Source organism: Pseudomyrmex gracilis, unplaced genomic scaffold (genome assembly GCF_002006095.1).
Source record: "Pseudomyrmex gracilis isolate BER0280 unplaced genomic scaffold, ASM200609v1 scaffold_801, whole genome shotgun sequence".
In the NCBI taxonomy this organism is placed as follows: domain Eukaryota; kingdom Metazoa; phylum Arthropoda; class Insecta; order Hymenoptera; family Formicidae; genus Pseudomyrmex; species Pseudomyrmex gracilis.
In genome coordinates, this window is record NW_018021385.1 from 33,769 (window position 1) to 53,886 (window position 20,118).

Below are 20,118 nucleotides of genomic sequence, written 5' to 3' on the forward strand. Positions count from 1 at the left end.
AAGTAGTTCCAGCGTTGACCGCTCGATAGCGCCGCTTACCCGCGCTAGAAAAAATCAGTCCGGGAACTTTCCGGACAAACTGTGTAGATGCGCGTGTTGAATAACTTTCTCGATATCTGAATGCGGAAAATAGACGCGTAGGAGTAAAATATATGATTCGAAAAAGCACAATATTTCTTTTTCTCTCTCGGATATACATATCTATGCCTACGTTTGTATTTTAAATTTGTCACGTGTAGAAGTACACGTTAAAATATATGGAATTAATTGAACGAAAATCTGGCCGATACGTTGTAAAAATCAAATCTATGAATCGATCTATTCCGTATACACTCGACAAGACGATGATATTGTGCACCAGAGGCTGCTCTGGGACAAGGTCAAGAAGCAGAATATAGAACTGTCGCTGACTGGCCGCGACTTCTCTCACTACCGGTAGCGGCAGCTGCGGTCGCTGCCACATGAGGCAGAACCAAGGACGAGCAAGAAGAAGTGCCGGCTGACCCAGTGATCGCGGATCTCAAATCGCGTTTATCGATCTTGACCGCTAGAGCGATATAGTACAGAAAAAAAAAAGCCACGTCAGAGCTACGGTTTGTAAGAAACAGTCTAAAACGGAGAATATTACGGATTCCTTTCGTTCCGATAAAGAACGTTTCGTAATTAAATTAAATCAATGAACTCGCGAGAGAATATTATATAATATATAAAATATATCTATATATACATATATACATATATACATATGTATATATACTCGTAGATTCGAGCGATAAAAAGTATACTGTTATCTCGTTAGGTTCCGTGGAAAGTTTTCGAATCGCTATTTTATTATACGTCACATCGACGTTAATCAAACTGAATGAATATTGATGACCGCGGGCGATCGCAATTTATATTTTGTCGAATTCACACCTGACTCGCTCAATCGAGCAGATGAAATTAAGTGCGAGAGAAAACATTATGTGACGTTTAATTTACTCAAGTTTTTTATATGGATTCCCGTGGTATTTACTAACATTTTGGCTTAAAAGGCGAATCAACCACGTGTGAGTCCATTAGCATTCACGGTCGTGGCAAGATTTCGTAATGCCCACACACACACACACACAGGATCTCCCCTCTGTTAACTTCACAGTCTCCGGGCACGTGCCGTGCAATGCGCGTGACATGTGTACACGACTATTTGTAAGAAGAGACAGTGTACACCTTATAAGTCAAACTTGTCTCTTTGTGCTCTCTATAATAATTATAAACACGCAAATATATCGACACGTCGCGAGCTATAAAGAAAACACATATTGCATCTGGTTAGCTCTTTGCATATCACAGATACAAGAGTGGTGGATAATAAATCTTAAATACACACACTCTCGAGTAATTGAGTAAATCGCGCGACGTAATGTGATGTGACATACAATGAATGCGAAGTCAATGTGAAAACTGAAGAGAGTCTTGTTTCAGGTTTAAAAGACGTTGTCTATTGTTTAGACTGTTATTTCGCTACTTTCGAGTCCCTGGAGAGAAAGAGAGAGAGAAAGAGAGAGGAAAACAATTCCATGCGATAAACTCACGTTTCCAACTCTCTCACGTCACCTTTCAAAGAAATATTCCGTAACGCGACTAGCGGTCATCATAGTTACTCGTCTTCTCTCATTTCTTCTTAATCGTTCTCATCCGACAGCAAATAGATCTCAAGATTCTCGCTCGTAACAAGTTCGCGCGACCCGTTCGCGTTCCGTTCGGCCGCGCTGTGCACGATCGTGCATTAAAAATAAGATATTACAAAAAAAAACGTTTTATATCGCGTTTACATTTCAGAAGAGAAAAAGTTTCAACTAAAGATAGAAAATTCAGTTTATTGAATTTTAATATATATCGAACTTGCATAACTTGTTTCACACAGATAAAATCTGTGTCTTCAATTTTTTACACATATCTCTGTATATACAGAGTGTGACTAAAATAAGGGAACGAACTTCGGGGACGAGCTCGGGTACGACAGAAGAAAGTTCATATCAATTTACATCATCCACGGACGAAAAAGTTTTGCTATTACATGGCTAGCAGAAAAAAATTGTTTAGTCTACTGATTTTTTCGGTTTTGTCAACAAAATATATACGCGTAATGTAGACACAGTTGAACATAAAATATTTGAGATTAGTACATCATATATACTAGGTTTTTAATAAATTTTGCAAATAAAATATATTGTGTGTGCGCGCGCGCGCGCGATTATTGACTTTTTTTCCAGATATTTTTTGTAAAATTGTTATCTAAAATAATTCGCTTCCGAGAAGTTATGGCAATCTGTTGCCGGGAGTGCGATATCGCAGTTATTTTATTTCAATTGTTACGGGTGAATGATCATCAACGCAACAAAATAAAATCGTGGCAAGGAGCAGCGAACGCTGGGAGAATCGAGGAAAATTTCTCGCCAATTTCTTGATTACACGCACCACCCTTCCATGTGAATTAGGTTCTACATACGGCGCTTAATCTTGGAGTAATTTAATTTATGTCTTTTTTTCTAGTACACGTTCGAGCGGCTATGGTAAGTTTAATGAGCGGGCGTAACAGTTCTCGTAGGAAATGAACGATGATTAGGGAGAGGTAACAGAACGTAAAGTACGCTTTGCAGCTTCGCGCAAAGGAATATTCGGTTCTCTCTCGGTTCCGAACGTTGCTATGGGAAGGTATAGGAGAAACGGTAGGCTTTTCGGTGTGAGAGACGTTATTGCGATGTTTCAGAAATACATCGCAATATATTTTCTGCGCACACACGTTTCGAGAGACGACCGACGCAATGTCCGATAGACGCGATGATGTTTGCCACGAATTGGAGCAAATCCGAACGCGACGCGAGAAATGTTCGTTCGCGCGATTCCCTTTTTACGAAATTACGAGCGTACATTATGTATAGACTCAAAGACCACGGTGCTGTGACTAAATAATTATCGATAATATAATTGCTCAACGCACGACAATACAATCTCTTCATCGAGACCGGACATTGCGATAGGTCGAAAAATAAATTCCGTTTTTGCACGGCGCGATATGTCTTGACGCGCGTTTTTTTGGGATGTTTCCTGTGGAACGCGGGTAGGAACACGGTTCGTTCATCTATCCGTCTGATGCGCTTCCATAATCTCAAGGTCTAAGCATCCCGTTGTATGGAGGAAGCCGAGCGAGGAACGAGTAGCAGCGCTGGCAGTCCGATAAAAGCGCACGAGGAGGAGACGAACGGTCGCCACACTATTGCCGGGTACCGGTCCGACACGGATTCGATTGCAATCCGACACGACTTGCCGCGAAAAAGTAGAATTTTGTAGGGGACTCGATGTATTAATTGCTTTCCGATGTGTGTTGAATGTCAAGACTGCACTAATGTTTTTTTTTTTTTTTTTTTTTTTTTATATTTGACAATCTTAACTGGACATACGAGAAAGGAATCAAAGCCTCAAATATGTTGGCAAAAAAATATTTAATTTCAAAAGAAGAAATAATGTTAGACGTTTTTTTTTGCTTTATAATTCTGAAACGTGTGGTTTTATGAAAAACGAACTACGTTCGTTAAAATTAAAAAGAAATATTAGCCGAAGAAAAATTTCAATGTAATGTCTCTCCTCTCGGAGAGTGTGATAATAAAAAAAAATTCTTTTCAGTAACTACGGTGTGAAAAGAATCGGTAAACAAGCCGTTTGCACGTTAAAGTGAAATCCGCTGTCTCTCCTCCGTTGCTTACGAAGTCCGTAATTCAGGCGACGAATGACGGACGCGACGTCGGAGTCGCGTAAGTATTATTCCGGAAGTATGACAACGGTAATGGATAACTGGAAATCGCGCGCTATCGACACTATGCGGAACATACACGTACGACTCCTCGCAGATAGCCGTGGATATCCTCGCCAAAGTCACGTTCGACATCGTGACGGTATTTCAACGACCACCGGAGATCATAGCAGCTGCACATAGAGATCACAGCAGCCGTAACATACACTTTAACGCCTCTCGATCGCGGCTACCCGTAACGCTACGTGCGACTTTTCGCTGCGATCTTAAGACGGGCACGTCAAAACTGCTTCGTCGTTTTATTTTGATTTTCAATAGTTGATATCTTGTGTACATATATATATATGTATATATATGTATATATATATATATATATATATCTTTCAATATACATATACAAAAGTAATATAAGATATGTAAAAGTAATATAAAAAATATAAAAAATATGCTGTAACAATCATGAAATATATTTGTTATCAGCACGTAAATATTAGTAACGTGATTAAAACAAATAACTTGTATGTAACTTTGATTAACCTTCGAAGAACTGTGGCTAGGTCACTTCTGACTGATCCGTATATTCTGAATAATCAAAAAGAGCTTCACGTATATATAAATATAACACATGTATATACAATACAAATACACATAGCGTACCCCAAGTAATATTTTTTTAAATATATTTATTTTATTTATTATCTATATAAATAAATATTTCGTTGCGAATAAAACTTAACAAATATCAGCGTCAATAAAGAGCAAAATATATTTTATTATTTACACATTGAGAAAATAAAAGGTAATTCTTATTAGGGGCAATATATGAGATAATTAGTGGGTTTAGACGGAACAAATACCTGGATCTCTCTCGGACCGAGAGCTGGTCCGCACGCGTTTTGGCAAACCACCAGACCCTGTTAATCACTTCATCCACGCTCACTTGGAATCAACGCATCCTCGTGACTAATCTCGTACCCCGGTGCACAACGACAGCCACGAGTTTCTGACGGCATGGAAACCATCATCGTGACTCACCGTGATTCACGATGTGGATCGATCGGTATTTGATTTTTTTCTCGGAACCGCTCGGAAAGCGATTCGCCGAAATTCAGTTCGTCATCTTGATGAAACTACTGAATAACCGTGTATTCGACTCGGAATACACTTTTTAATGCGGGAGGTTATTATTGGCAATACGTGTGAGACAAAATTATATCGCGGATCTCTTTCTTCGATAAACGTTCGCGAAACAGGATTTGTCAACGCTGAAGAGGTCGGTTAAATGGAGCTTGGGATGACCAATCACTGGCGTTCATTGCATCGTCGATTCGCCTGACCGCACTGTGTTAAATTAGGAACGCACGAGATTCAGACTGAACAATTCCAAGACCGAGCATCGAAGTCTTCTGCAAACGTTTCCCACCATCTCTGCGTATAGCAACTGCGTCGCGAACAACTTGAAGAAAAATAAAATACTACTGTTTCTCGTTCACATCATCATTTTGCGTCACAGCTGATGATTGTTCGGACTGGATTTGGCGCACATTAGTTCTTACAGCCCTCGTGATGCCGGATCGGATAGGACCGATCTTGAAGAAATTGGATCTTAACCGGAAGAGTAGGCGAGACGTTTCTCTCGTTCGAGGCGACAAATCGATGAGCACGGGTGAAAATAAATAACAGATACGAGAAATTTGATCGCCACGACGGCTAGATCGAAACTCGAACGGTTGAGGTTTACCCGTGACGGACGCCGGACTGGCACTGAACGGCTTAACCGGTATACACAACCACTGACCGTCATCATCGCTGCCATCACCGGTCTCTCCCTCTCGTTCTTTCTCTTTACTCCTGTTTTTCTCTCCCTCCCCGTTCGCCCGTTGTTCACCGTCTTCCTCTTCGTGCTGAGCCATCCTCGGCGTCTTCGTCCACCGCTAACTATTATCGCCACCGTCACTCGACCTTCTTCCACAACGCGCGTCTCTTTTACAGCAGCTCGTATCGCCTTCGGGGTATTAATTCAAGGTTATCGCGGTGAAAATGTGTCAAAATCAGGACAGAGGTGAAAATATAGACGAATCAAAAATGGCAATCACAGTTCATAAAGACTAACGAAGAAACAGATAACGATATATTTACGGTGATACACATGCGTATCTCGCCGTATCTCGAAGGAGGATGATGAAGGTCAAAAACTTGTTACTTTCAGCTTCCGCTTTGCTACCGTTATGCCGGCGGTGAAGGAAAAGGAATTGTTTTCGCTATTATGATAGTTACTGCCCGATACCGCGTACGATACAATCGGGAACGGCATGTCGCGTGACTCGCTCAGCTTTTCACGTGGTCATTTCCTTCACGGATACATTATATCCGTGTGTGTCGCTTTATTATTAAAGCAGCTTTTTGTGCGTTTTAAACTTTAATTAATAATTTACAGATAAAAATGTCGGGGTGTTAAATAATTGACAAATTCGAATCGCCATTTGTTTATACGTGTTTTTTCGACAACATTTTTCCGATCACGGTTTGGTATTTTTTAATATATATAATTGAAGTCATTCAATGACGTGTGTGAAGTCATTTTGATCAACTTCTTCTTAATCTCGCGAGATTGTAATATTCGAAAAAAAAAATATGTATAAAAAAAAAGAAGAGAACTAGTCTATGTAGAAGATAATCCAATTTCGGGAAAATGCAAAAAAGCGCGCGTGTTTATCCGCTGGATCCCGTCCGAGAAAATCGTAGAAATTTTGCTGCAACGTGGCAAAAAAGCGAGAATGCGGCACGAGACGTCGACGGCCTGGGCACTTCTCGCTGCGGTGAAAACGATTCAAGAAGAGAAACGGGAAATAGAAATGATAAAGATGCAGAAATTGAGGAACTATGTTAATTTGTCGTTTCGAACGATAGTGCATGGTCACGTACACCGCGGCGGTAGCGTTATTCATGCAGAGAGCAGTAAAACTTCCGCAAAGGAGATAGGGGATTCGCAAATTACTCCGCAATTTTACTCTATTCGCAATTTTGCGTTTACGCGTCCTTATTTCTCCACGCTCCGTGCAAAGCTCCGTCGTTTTATCAAAAGCACAGCACATCTTTGAGAGAAAAAAAAAAAAAAAAAAGTTTCAAATCCGAAAGATCTAGATAGACATTTCCAAAAAAAAACGTCACGCGACATCGAAGCGTAGAAAAAATTGCGGTAGAAAAAAAAAAAAAAAGAAGAAAAAAACAAGTTACGAAAATTTTCAGTAGCTGTTAATCCTCCGGGCAACGTTCAGTACCCTCGATTACCGCGTCGATTACCGCGCGTCGTGGCGTAGATGGCATACCAACGGAAATTCCTTTGACACACTAGTGCGAGATACGAACTGTCATCTTATCGGAACAATATTACACGCAATTACGATCGAATATTGCTTCAAGCTTGTCGATGCTAAATCGCGATAAAATTTTCTTTTAATGTACTTTCAGATTTCTTCGAGTTTAACATCCCTATCTCGCTTGTAAATCTGAAAGTTCGCAGATAAAACATTGTTCAACTATATGTATATACACATGTGTTCGTTGATATGTAAGTTTTGTTATCAATTGTAATTTTGTGACACAACTTACAATTAATTAAATTGCGCACAGGTGGTCGCGAGTATTTATTTTAGTTTTGAACCGCTTGCTGGCGGTGACCAACGGTGTCTGACACGGCGCAAACGGAAAGTTCAGGTCACCGATGTTCGCTGTGACGTGTGAGTATGTGTGTGAACGTGTTAAACAAGTTTAACTCCCTTACGCTTCTTTTTTTTTTACAACGTTCTGCGCCGAAGAACATTTTAGCACTTCATGTTCCCAAGTATATGACGCTATAATCTCACGTGTTTTGGTTTTTCTCCGCCAAATTTATAAATGTATAAAATTGCCGATACGAAGCACACGAGGTGGGAGAAAGAAATTGGCCGATTGGAAGAAGCGCTATTTGCTGACTAATGAGCCGGCTGTAATTGTTTGAATTTTCGATCAACCGATACCCGTTTGTAGGCTGATCCGCTCGTGTAAGCACGGAGGCAACACCAGCCGAGCGTAAGTACAGATTAGCGGTAACTCTCTCGGACGTACGACGTGCCGCGGACGTGCCGCGGCGCGGAGCAATAGCCGTGTCCCATTCAAGTAAAGGCCAGTTTACACGCGGTTTTCTCGCTGCCACATCCCTCTATCTGCATTAAAGCTCGAGACGAGCCCGGAATTAGAAGAAAGAACGGGAGCAGAGCCGAATGATTGATATCATTTTTTTTTTTTTTTTTTTTCACGAGACAACAAGAAACGTTATCATCTGTGTCTTGCTGGATGACGGAAACAAGATTTTTGCTCCGATTGATCTAATCTTCACATTTCGGACGCGTCAAAATTTTTCAAACACTTTGTATTTTTATATATATATTTTATATGCGCGCGTAAATATAAAATATAACATACATTATTTATTGTTACTTATTGTACGATTATTGTTCCACTAAAGAATAATCTGATAAACTTGTTAGATATAATTACAGGTACCGAACGAAACCTCGCAGACTTGATTAATTCACGACACAGCTACACGTTCCGGTCGATAAAAACATGTAAGCATATGGGATTAGTTGGGATTATTAAGTAAGGAGTAATTTCCGTAGTGAATCGATTGCAGCCCAATGAGTCTAAATGACTACAGCGAACTGCCGCTATGCCCCGAAGAAACGTTTCGATCTCGATGGTGGTTGTCGAGAATTATAAAAGATCGCGCGACGCGACGGATAGAATCGAAGGACGATTCCGAGGAAAGGATGTAAGCGAAATAGTAGTACGCGATAAGATGATTAATTCCTCTTCTTCGCGATCGACTTGACGCGACTAACTCAACACTCCCTAATAATGACACGTGCAACGTGTACGTGTTTTAGTTCAGACTCTTCCCCGTCTTCTGGATATAAAGTACCGTACACACACACAGTTCGCAATTAACGTTCGCGACTAAACTCTCTTTTCGAGTATATTGAATCATACTTATTATTCGTAACTACAGCAATCATACCGCGAAGATAACTGCAGGAGGAAACATTCCAATCTCATGATACACAGGCTTCATTACACATATATATCCGTATTTTTTTTTATATCTAAACATGATAAAATTGTAAAATGTTTTGCAATTACAGTTAACGGGATTGTTAACGCTACGTGTGTTGGTATTATTTTACGCTCGTAAAATTATTTGTAGCCAATTTGATTCTTTCCTTTTTTTGTTTTTGTTCGATGAGAGAACAGATCGCACCGATTCAACAAGTTTTAGTCGTAACTAATAGTTCGATATTTATTTAATTCGAACTGTATAATTTCGGCTCGCAACTATATATTGTTGTTTCGTCATCAAATTCTCGCTGCGAACAGATACGGTCGGGCGAGAAAAAAATGATCACTGATACACAATTCGGTAGTTATCGAGCAAAATTTTTTTGCTACTCCAAGGCAGCGCAAGATGTGACTCAGCGCGGTCGAGATAAATAAAAAACTACTTATCGGGAAAATAATACTGAGATAATTAATTGTAATCAAAGTTGAGAGATAAATTTGCATAAATTATTGGCATATTTAGTGGTGCGTGCGTGTGTGTGTGTGTGTTTTTTTTTGTAACAGCGAGGAGCTGCGTAAAAAAGAATCGATCGAAATTTCAATGAGCGAGTAAAGGCTGCAGTCTCGTCAGAGCGTAAACCTGTCATTAATGCAGAGTAAGGGCAAGGGAGGACCGGTCCATGCATCAATATGTCCAAGTGTGATTAAGGTCCTGGTAGCAAAAGCTGAACGCTATCGTGAATGAAATCTTATTATCATGGGGCCATCCCCGAGGTATACGGGGGCATCTCGATAAAGGCTCGTCGCCCCCGTGAGTTGCCCGTACGGCAACTCTCGGAATTTTTTTAAAGGCGTGTCGCCTAATTCGAAGCGATATACATATAATGAGAACCGGTTGAATTCGTTTTTTCATTAATCTCTCTCGACATTATTCGACGAAAGTGGACGTTCGAGATAACAATGAATGAGAGAGAAAATCTCCGCCGCCGCGGTTCTTGGAAATGATTTTACTAAGGGTAACTCTCTTTTCTTTTCACTTGACAAAGGAAATGTTTGATTGTATTTTAATGTATTCGAGAACGATATATCAGCGAAAACCCGGTGCGTAACGCTCGTGCGCTTAATATTCATTTAATCAATTGATCTCCGTCATAAAGGAGGTGGAACGGTTATATGCACGTGACATTTAGATCGCACGAGAATTTATGTCGCCCGCGGGAGTAGGCGAAGCTCTGTGGCTTAGCCAGCGTGCTATTACTTGTAATATAATAGAGAACTCTCGAGTGGTTTTTTACGCTCGACTCGTGTCTAGACGGAGTTCAGAACCAATCCATCAGACATAGAATTCAAATGGGCACAAGAGAGTTGTTACACGCTTACGGTATATAAGCGTAAATTTTAATGCTGGAATATAAAATCGACTTTGAATTATTTATGAAAATAATCATAAGTGAACATAAATGAAAGTCTTTTCTCTTTTATTTTCTTTCTTCTTTTTTATTATTTATTTATTTTTTTTTTTATTAATTTAGAAAGGATTCAATGTACATACATACACGTATATATCCAGAAACACACACACACAACAGAAATGAATAAAACCCTGTCATCGAAAGTCGGATAAGCTGCCGTGTAATGCGTGTAATAAGCTTGGCGTGTTTGTGCGTGATAAGAAGATTACACGCTTGCGTGTGTGTAATAAATGATGATAACAACAACTTTAAAACTTAAAAGCTTAAACAACCATCAAGCCCTCGCTCGCAACAACTGGTTCCCGTGAGTTGCGTCACTATATATCGCAATTTACTCTCCTGGCGAGCTCAGGCGCGATTTCTTCTTCCGTGTTCGATTTTAATTAATCGTGGCGCCTTAATCGGAATAATTAATTAGGCGCTGTGCACGCTCAACCGCGAAAGTCGATATTGGCGACTCGACTTTAAAAGCCCTCCCCCCCCCCGCGCGCCGCCCCCCTTGGCCGGTTCTGCCAAGAGGGCAGAGGCAGAGCTGGCTTTGGAAACTGTGCCTGCTATGTGCCAGGAATACGAGATCGCGCGCAAGGTAAGACGTTTTACCGTTACCGTTAATCGATGTCTCCGAGCACACATGAGCGTTTTACTCTTACTAATCCTCAACGAAAGTCCCGCGAAGTACCGGCGCGTATGCGCGCAATGATATAAACGCGCCACGACCGTGTCGGCAATTACCGGATCCGTGTCTTTTTAAACCCCCGAGTCTCGAGTCAGTATTTTACGTTTTAAGAAGACCGCGCGCTCGCACACCGCGGTCACACATGCCAGACGAGGCTGTGCAGTTATTGCTCGCGGACGAGCGCGAATCTATGTCACAACGGACAGCTTTCCAAAAAGAAAGAATACCCCGAGGGGTGTTCTTTTTCTTTCGAAAATCACAATTCAGACCGGTAAGATCTTTATTTATCGAGCGTACGTGTATACGTTTCAATTGATTCGAAGGAAAAAAGCACCTCCCGGTCGATGTTATCCGCTCATCTCTCTCGAAGATGCTTATCCACCAGATGATATCCAACAAGATCTGTGGAAGGAGATACAGCGAGTTACAACGACGGTGTGTGAATCGGAGAAGTTATCGATCAACAAACCTGATGAGAAATTAATCTCTCTAAACAGTTCGGTAACCGAAGAAATTAATCTCGAAGCGAACGAGACGACAATTTCAATAGAATTTGATATTATTCGATATGTACTTTGTTATTTATAGTTCCCGATAACAGGCGTCTAAATAATATCGTCTCGACAGACTTGTTTCTATTGAACGAACCACTTCGGTCAATGGACAGGTAAGTGGTATGGGATTCTCGAAGAGCTGGCGAGCAAGCCACTTCAGATGAGTTTCTCAAATACAGAGTTTTAGGCAACAAGATGTTGGTCTTCTTCCTCTCTATATCTCCTCATCCACCGAGAGACGCATATTTCGTTTACATATTACATTTCACAACTTTCCGTTTCTTTTCTTTCGCATCCTACAATAGTTTTGAAAGTAAAAGGAAAATCGCAGAGGCAACCCCATCTAATGCGAGCGTAGCGCGTGACGTTTTACCGCTAATTTGGAGAAAGTACCAGACATAATAGTCGTCATTATCGACGCTGAATGGACACTCCGCGTACGTACGTATGTACATACATGCACGACACGTGCCTTACATTATCTTACGTGAGTCGGGTTTCAAACCGATGCAGTCCGCGCGCTTTTTGTTAAAAAATGTTCGTGAGAGTAGTATAGTTTTCAAATTGATTTTGCGCGAATACGAAATTCTCGAACAATCATGAAACAAGTAGCGAAGAACAGATTAATCGAAGTCGAAGATCAGATTTATGTGTTTTTATCTAAGACGCGCATCAAAAGAGAGATGTAAGTTACTAACTGTGTCTTAATTACCTTTGATGAATTATTGCTTGGACGTATATCAAATAACTTTTCAATCGAGTGCCAAAAGATCGTATCTTTAAACCATATTTTCGAGAATATTTTATTATTTATTTAAATTTACTTTTATTATATATAATTTTATTATTTAATTTTTTTATTTTTTTTTTATCTTGTCTTGTGGATAAAAAATATCTATCAGGTAATCGAGTAATTCGGTCGTCTTTAACGAAAAATTAAATATAAAAATCAATTGTAAATTAAATATTATAAAGATTAAATAAAAATTAAATATTATGGAGATGATGTATTTTCGATGTCTAAACCGCAATCTGTACTCTACTATCAGAGAGAGAGAGACGTGCGCTCGATGCGATGTCGGATACGAAACAATAGAGAGAATACATATATTATATCGAGACGCGGGTGTGTTCATCGACTCTCGTTTCCGGTTAGACGTAACATTAATACAGAACTTCCTTTGGCCTCACAAGATGCTTACGAAGATTGTGAAGACAGTGAAAGTATATCCAGGGGAAGGTGTACGAGAACGCGCACCGAGGTGACGATTCGCGTTACCGCGTTAATAACTTTGCACGAGCATCGTGTAATTGGGACGCGTGAAAAAGTGCGAATTCCAGTGAAAACGCTCGATCGCGAGGATGCGCGTTCTTCTTTCTCGCTACTTTTCTCATTCTACACGACATACTTGGAATCGCGCGTGTTGGAAGCGCGACGAAGAAGCGACGAAGAAGTCCCCCCGACACGGAGGGTTCCGCATCTCGTGAGTGCGACACGTACGTGTCGCATATTTGGAAATTTTGTAGAGTCGCCGCGGATGTGTGATTTTTTTCATTCGAGAGAAAGCTCGAGTGTACTTGGTGAAACCTTTCGACTGCGCGCGCGCGCGGAAACGACACAACGCGTTGCGATTCATCCTTATTTTCACGTTTTGTGTGTCATATCACTGTCCGTTTCATGCGACAGCGCATTATTCAGCGCGGCACCAAATTCGCGAATCTCGTTACATTCTGCGAAGTTTACGGCTGCGGCGTCTGTTGCCGCGAAATATTGCTGTAATTTCTTCAAAAAAAACAAAAAAAAAAACAAAATCTGATTAATCGCAAGAATGGAAAAGCGAAAGTTCGTTCGCGAAGCCACCTCGAGCCAAATTCAACGCTCGTCGAGAGAGATCGATGCATAAAATTTCCGGTAAAAAAAACTACCGTGTTTTATTTTTACAATCGCGCAAGTTAAATTAATAGAAATTCGTATGAAAAATGACGAACATAAATATATTCGTTGGGCGCAAACGAAGTTTTAAACGCTCGTGTCGCACGCGCGTTTCAAAGGGGGTCATCGTCGAAAAGCGTGTTATCTGCGATCTGCGATCTATCTCGTGTCATCTACCTAGACCTAACATATTTTCTTGCGCGCGTTGACGGAGCCGCTCTTCCGCCGCATTTAGATACACGTCGTCGAGTGTATCGAGATCGAGGCCGATGGAAAAGTCGACGGATCTCTCTTAAGAAGGTCGATGGGTGAACGCCATGGGACGCGGAGTTAAAGAAAGAAATGCGAAAGAGAGGAATTAAATCGCACCGCAACACGTAAGAGCGCACGTAAGAGGGAGAGAAAGAGAGTGTTAAGACGTAAATGCCTATATCTTCTTTTGCGTTTGTATTTACGTACGCGGATAATTTTCGTATCGATATTGGTGCGCGTGTTAGTATCTAATTATCGCGCGCCGGGGAGATATCGACAGTTTGATACGATGATTGATAGCGTTAGACGTGCGATCCCGCGTCCGTTTTGTCGCGATAGAAATCAGCCGCGTCTCCATTTAGAGCAGGTTGCACGTCGTATCTGTAAAATTGATGGGTACGCTCTTCGCGCGCGCGCGCGTTGACTACTGGAAAGGGCGTTTCCGACCGCGACGGGTCGCGCATTCTAATAGCGATGAAAGCGTCATATCGCGCGCATAATGTATACAAGTTGCGTGCGTTAGCGCAGCGACCGGATGACGACGACGCCGATTTTCTCGCGCTGCGCTAAACACCGGGCGATTCCGTCACTCCCGTGAATCTCTGCTTCAAGAGCGGGCTACTTGCGCAGACAAGCGTAATTTCATTATTCGCGCGCTGCTCATTAGTCGCGGAAATAGTCGGACGAGCGCGCCGATTACATCGGCTCTCTAGATTCGTTCGCGTTTAGAGATGCGCGGCACGCTTCTTCTGTAAGTTGTACAACGAGAAAAAGAGAAAAAGAAGACGTGTCTCGGTAATATCTCATTTTACGCGCAATTGTGATTGATTGTAAAGAAAAAGAAAAATACGGGTGCAACATATATTTCTCGACAACGTGAGAAAACACACAAATGTGCGTGTAAATATTTCGCGGCGATTTATTATTAAACGCGATGGTTCGCTCTCCATGGCCCGATGGCTACAGCCGATCCCAATCTGCGATCGCGATCGCTTGCTACAGGGGATAAAAGTGACCTACTTCGACACCTCGCGTATCGAGTGGCCGCGCGCGTCGGCTACGCCGACGGTTATGGATTTCTCGTGGCGATGGGGTGTCGTGTCCCTCGAGGAAATCTGTCCATCTATCTCGATCCCCGATGGGCGCTTAGAGAAATTTACGATGCAATTTTGCAATTCTCCGCACAGTCGGTATCGATATCGATAACGTTAATAGAGCTATACGTTAAAGTAGCAACAAGTGAATTTTCACGAAGAAAGGCGCGGCAATGGCTAGCCGGTAGATCCATCTGGAAATCAACTTTCGATCGGCACACATTTCTCACGTGCCGCCCGGAGAGGTTTCGGTAAATTTAATCAGCAGTACGTACGCTAATTACTTTCCGTATTTCAAATCAAATCCGCTCGTTGAGATTAATGGAAAATTCAATCGAATGCGCGGTTGTGAATGCGGATTTTCTGCGAATGTTCCCGTTATTAATGTTCCGCAAATTCGCCGATTCTATACACGTAACGATTCTCGAGATAACGCGAACAATCTCGAGATGTCAATTAAGATCTCGCGAATAACAATCATCGAAATAATTCAAAAGTCGATCGTTTTAATTGGATTTGCATCGTATTGTATTTCGAGAGAAAAACCGTTTGTGTGTTTAAAAACTAATAATAAAAAAAAAAAAAAAAAAGAAAACGCAATGCGCGCGCTATTTCTCGCGGTTATTATATCGCAATGTTGTGTGTGTTTCCGAGATGACCGCTAAAATTTTATCCGCGTCTGATTTTCGTCGGGACAGAGAGTGGACCACCTCGAAACCGCGTTGCGCCGGAGTTGCGTGATTGACATACATTTGTACCTTCGTGAGCAATTAAACGACTCGTTCGTTATCTGTCAAAAACCTAATTATTTACGGTATGTAATTCCACGAAAAGAAAGCTTTCTACATTTTCAAGAAATATGCATGTGCGCGGTACGATGAAAAAAAAAAAAAAAAAACACTTAGAAGAATAGAAAACAAACCGTGGAAAACAAACGAGAAGTTAATTTGTAACAAACATTTCGCAGAAAAAACTCTATTTATATCGCTTAAAAATCAACATCGTGGAAATTACACGCGCGATTTAACATAACATTGCGTTATTAATTTCGAGTAATTAGAAAAAAGCGCAAATTAATAGATTCGAGGATTTTAGCTTCTTTCGGTGAAGAAGAACGGTGTAAAGCGTCGTACTTTATGCATCGTTGTACATCGCTAATGAAGAGCTTTCACGGAAGTTCTTTCCTCTCCGGTAACGCGCGCATAATTTATTTATTAATTGCGCGATCGCAAAGCGAATTATTGCCGGCCGCGCCGATTCGTAAAGAAGATCTCTGCAAACGTTGTTACACATCACACATTGGCGATTGGCAACGTAACACGATGAAATATCCGACAAGTTCTTCCTCTCGTTTTCTGTTAATCGTATACGTTTTGTTTCGCGCAGCAGATGTTCGAGCGTTTTGCTGTTAACGATCGTGAGAAAAACGGTATACGTATAGAAGAAGAGATAATAAAGATGATTATCTCTAGCTTGTGACATTGTAACAGTTTCGGTAGTATGCGAAAATGTTTATTGTCGCTCAAACACAATCATCATAAACACGCATTGTGTTGCGCCGCGATGTTGATGTCGCGCGGACGAACAAGGTCTGTCAAAAGCCTACATCTGCGCACCGCCGTATGAAAAAAGAGTATGCCGCTTTTGGAAGCAGCGTTGAAGATGCATCGGAAGCTACTTGATCTTATCTATTCGAATTGTATCGCGTGCAAACATTAGATGACTAGTGTAAAGTAGGCTATTTACAAGTGAAAAAAAAAAAAAAAAAAGCAATTTCGTTACACATCGTCATTAACTTCATCTTGTGAAAACGATAGCTGCATGAAACGATAGCCTTCGTCATTAAAGAACGCGAATACAAAAGATAGCACAGAAAGATTTCTCACACACACATATATATACCTATACATCTCACCAGTCGCGGAACGCGCTCGTGCGTTAATCGCGATGTGGCTTTCGCGCTCGCGTTTCGAGAAAGCGCATACAATTAGCGCGCATTATTAATTATGTCCCATGTCGCGGGATGATGCGGATATCGAATTTTCGAGTTTTCTCATCGCGAGTTATCTCTTTTTTGATTTTCGGGTCGGACGATATAGAGGACAAATCTTTTATGGCCCAGGGACCGTGACGGCGAAACGCTCTAACGGACTCGCTGCAAGACCCAAATCCATCGCGAACAAAAGCGGCTCTAATTTGTTCCGAACCGGCACACTTGCGGCTCGAAACTAGAGCGAAATAGCAATTTGCACAAGTGAATGCTTTTCCGCCAACTGCATTCGCGAAACAATAGATTGATTTTCGCTTCCAACCAGATACTAACTTGTGTGCGTGTGTGTGTGTGTGTGTGTGATCGTGCTTTTTGACAAAAAGTGAAATCACTTTTTGCGATGGATGTGTACTAGACGGGATGTCTAAAAAAAAAAACTGTTATCAGTAGATAAGTATAGCTTTGAACACTTATTATGATCATTGTCATATTTATCCACTAGTCATCATACGCTAATGCTATAGCGAAGAAAGAACCTGTTTTTCTGTTTCACTCTCATGCGCATTGTAGAGTATAAATAAAGGGGACCTACGATTTTAGGTGGACTTCGAATCAATGGAAGTGCACGTAAATATTTGCCAAATTGTTGAGAAATCTCGTGACAAAGATACATCTCTAATGAGCTGCCAGCTCTCTCATTAGAGAAAAAGCGACTAGTAAAAATCCAAACACACACATTTTGCCCGGAATCGAACCTGAGATCTCTCGGTTACTTAGTCCCGCACAGACTACCCGGAGCTAGGAACCAAGATGTTGTATTATCATCAAAACGAGAAGATTGCACAGTTACGTAAGATACTTCAATTAATTTTCCGGCGTCTTAGCAGCTCTTGCATTTGAATAAATTCTGTGCGAAAAACAAAAAAAACAAAATTAATTCACTTGAGAGAAAATGATTTCTTAAAATACAATATAATAATCAAGTTTCGATAATAATTCCCCTCAAATAACAAGCGTAACACGCAAATGTCCGCAAATGTTCGAACGGAATTCTCATTTAACTCGGGAAATTTCTACTTTTGGACTAATCAACGGAGAGGGTGAGAAGATATTAAGACGATATATACGGTAAGTCGGCAGCGACTTACTGAAACGGCGCGTGTTTAGAAGACATGCAACTAATCAGTGAAAGTGGCGCATTCGATCACGGCAAGTGGTTACGGTTATTTTAAGAAGGAATCGGCTTGACCTAATTCGCACGGGGAATTCCGCCACGGGCGAACTAATCGCCAGCGTGTTTGCACCATTTGGAGACTACGTGGATTCCGTTTATCTGTGAAAACCGTCCGAACATTCGCTCTCTACGTTTGTCATTACGGCTATAAATAATAAATTATCTTGCTCTCACACATTTCTTTGGAGTGACACACTTTTCACTGATTATTAATCACTTTTCTATTGAAAATCTCATGAATCAGAGGAAAAAAAATTAAGAGAAAACAGAAAAATGATATCTGTTGTGTATTGTATTCCGAGGAAACATTCAAACAATCAAAGCACATATATAAGTAATACGTTTTTTAAAATTCATAAGAGAGCAAAGAGAATTTTTATATATGAGATGCAAATTAAGTATGTATTAATTAACTTTATATTTCGCGCGTACATGCAACGCTTGGCTCTTACTAGTCTTGTTATTATTCTTTTTTATCTGTATAATACCTTATTATTTCTCACACTCAATAAGAAAGCCGCGAGCGCGCGATTTATATAATTTACATATTTATTAAATAATACACATTATATATAGATGTGTGTTATATCAGCATTCGATCTAAACCTGTCATTATCGTCATAAAAGTTAACGACAAGTTGTAATCTCGTTGGAATTATTATTTGCAAAAAGTAGCAAAAGACAATTTTATTTGCGAAAGAGACAACTACACAACGAGACGTTTGACGTTTACGATCCGAAGATGTCTGTACTGTGAAAACTATATATATATATATATATATTTGTAATTCGATATTACCCGATATATATTAAGACTTTCTAGTAACATTATAACCTCCGGCTATTGGTTGTATATTGTTTTCGATCTAGCGCACTCGCCTACTTCTGGAAGCAGCGATAATTCTTGTATTAACAGCTGGGCACACTGCTCGTTACGATCATCGATCGTCCATTCCGGAGACTAATTTCATCCGCGAGGATGCAAGTGTATTAACGCTTTAAAATTGCTTTCGCGCCAGGCGCGGTGAGACTTTCTATCGATACCGCGAGATTAAAACTTTCCAATCTTTTACACGTTACGTCGAATCGGCGAATCGTTGCTCGATTCATTTCTATGTTCTATTTCATAAATAACCCGGCCCCTTTTGTATCGCAATCAAAAACTGTCGGTTGAAATTCCGAATGTCAAAACGCGAGAACACGATTTCCGTCCTATTTTTTCTTAGAAAATCTAACAACGTCGCACGTATAGTCTTTTTACCAATACATATACTTCGATTTATTCTAATGTTCTTAAATAATTATCTTGTAGTATAATTATGTTAGACAAAAACTTTTGTGTTTCTATTCTCACGCACCAATTATATTGTCATCACTATGTCGTACTCAATCTCACACTTCAAGATTTTTTAATTTGCTCCGATAATTGTCGGTGTTCTTTTCGAAATGATGCTCGCGAGAAGAGAGAAAGATATAGCCGTGGAACGCTTCAACTCTCTCTCTATACGCAACCGGATCTCGGACAGTCGATACCTCGATGAAAAAATCGACTCACCGATTTCAAAACTGGTCGTTCTCCTCACAGTGTGCCACCTTTATATCGTGCAACATTCAATCGGTCATCATCATTCACGGGTTTATCCTTTCTGATCCGTCTGACGAACACAAAATCGCGTTCACACATTCGGAGATGATCCGGGAATCAAACGTGAGCGCGCGATGCGCATCGTCGCCGATCAAACGCGGCCGCGATACCGGACTGCGACCGTTAAACACATAGATTGCAAAATGTATATAGAAATATGTATATAAAAAAAACTCTTTTCTTGGTTTCTTAAAAAAATTTAAAAGAAAAAATCAAGCCGGGATAACCGTCTCGGCAATATCCAACGTGTCTTCTCCGAGAAAAAAGTAGCCACAATGCAACCGATCTTTATGCAGCGGTCGTCGACTTTTTAGATTCTCGCGATCGACACTTGCCTTTGTCTCATTTTGTCTTTTTTATCTTTTTTTTTTTTTTTTT

The 20,118-nt window shown here is 40.7% G+C and overlaps 1 protein-coding gene across 2 annotated transcripts in view; it reads right to left on the reverse strand.

Annotated features, from left to right (window-relative positions):
• LOC109861502 (serine proteinase stubble) overlaps positions 1–20,112 on the reverse strand; it is a 32,590-nt gene extending 12,478 nt beyond the window's left edge. Inside the window, exon 1 of one of the 2 annotated variants that reach the window (XM_020441182.1) lies at positions 19,651–20,112. The gene's annotated coding sequence lies outside the window, so the exon portion shown is untranslated. Of the gene's footprint in view, positions 1–4,650; positions 5,545–19,650 lie in introns of those variants that run through there. The other variant, XM_020441181.1, reaches the window with a different exon arrangement.
• Between the last annotated feature and the right edge of the window lie 6 nt (positions 20,113–20,118).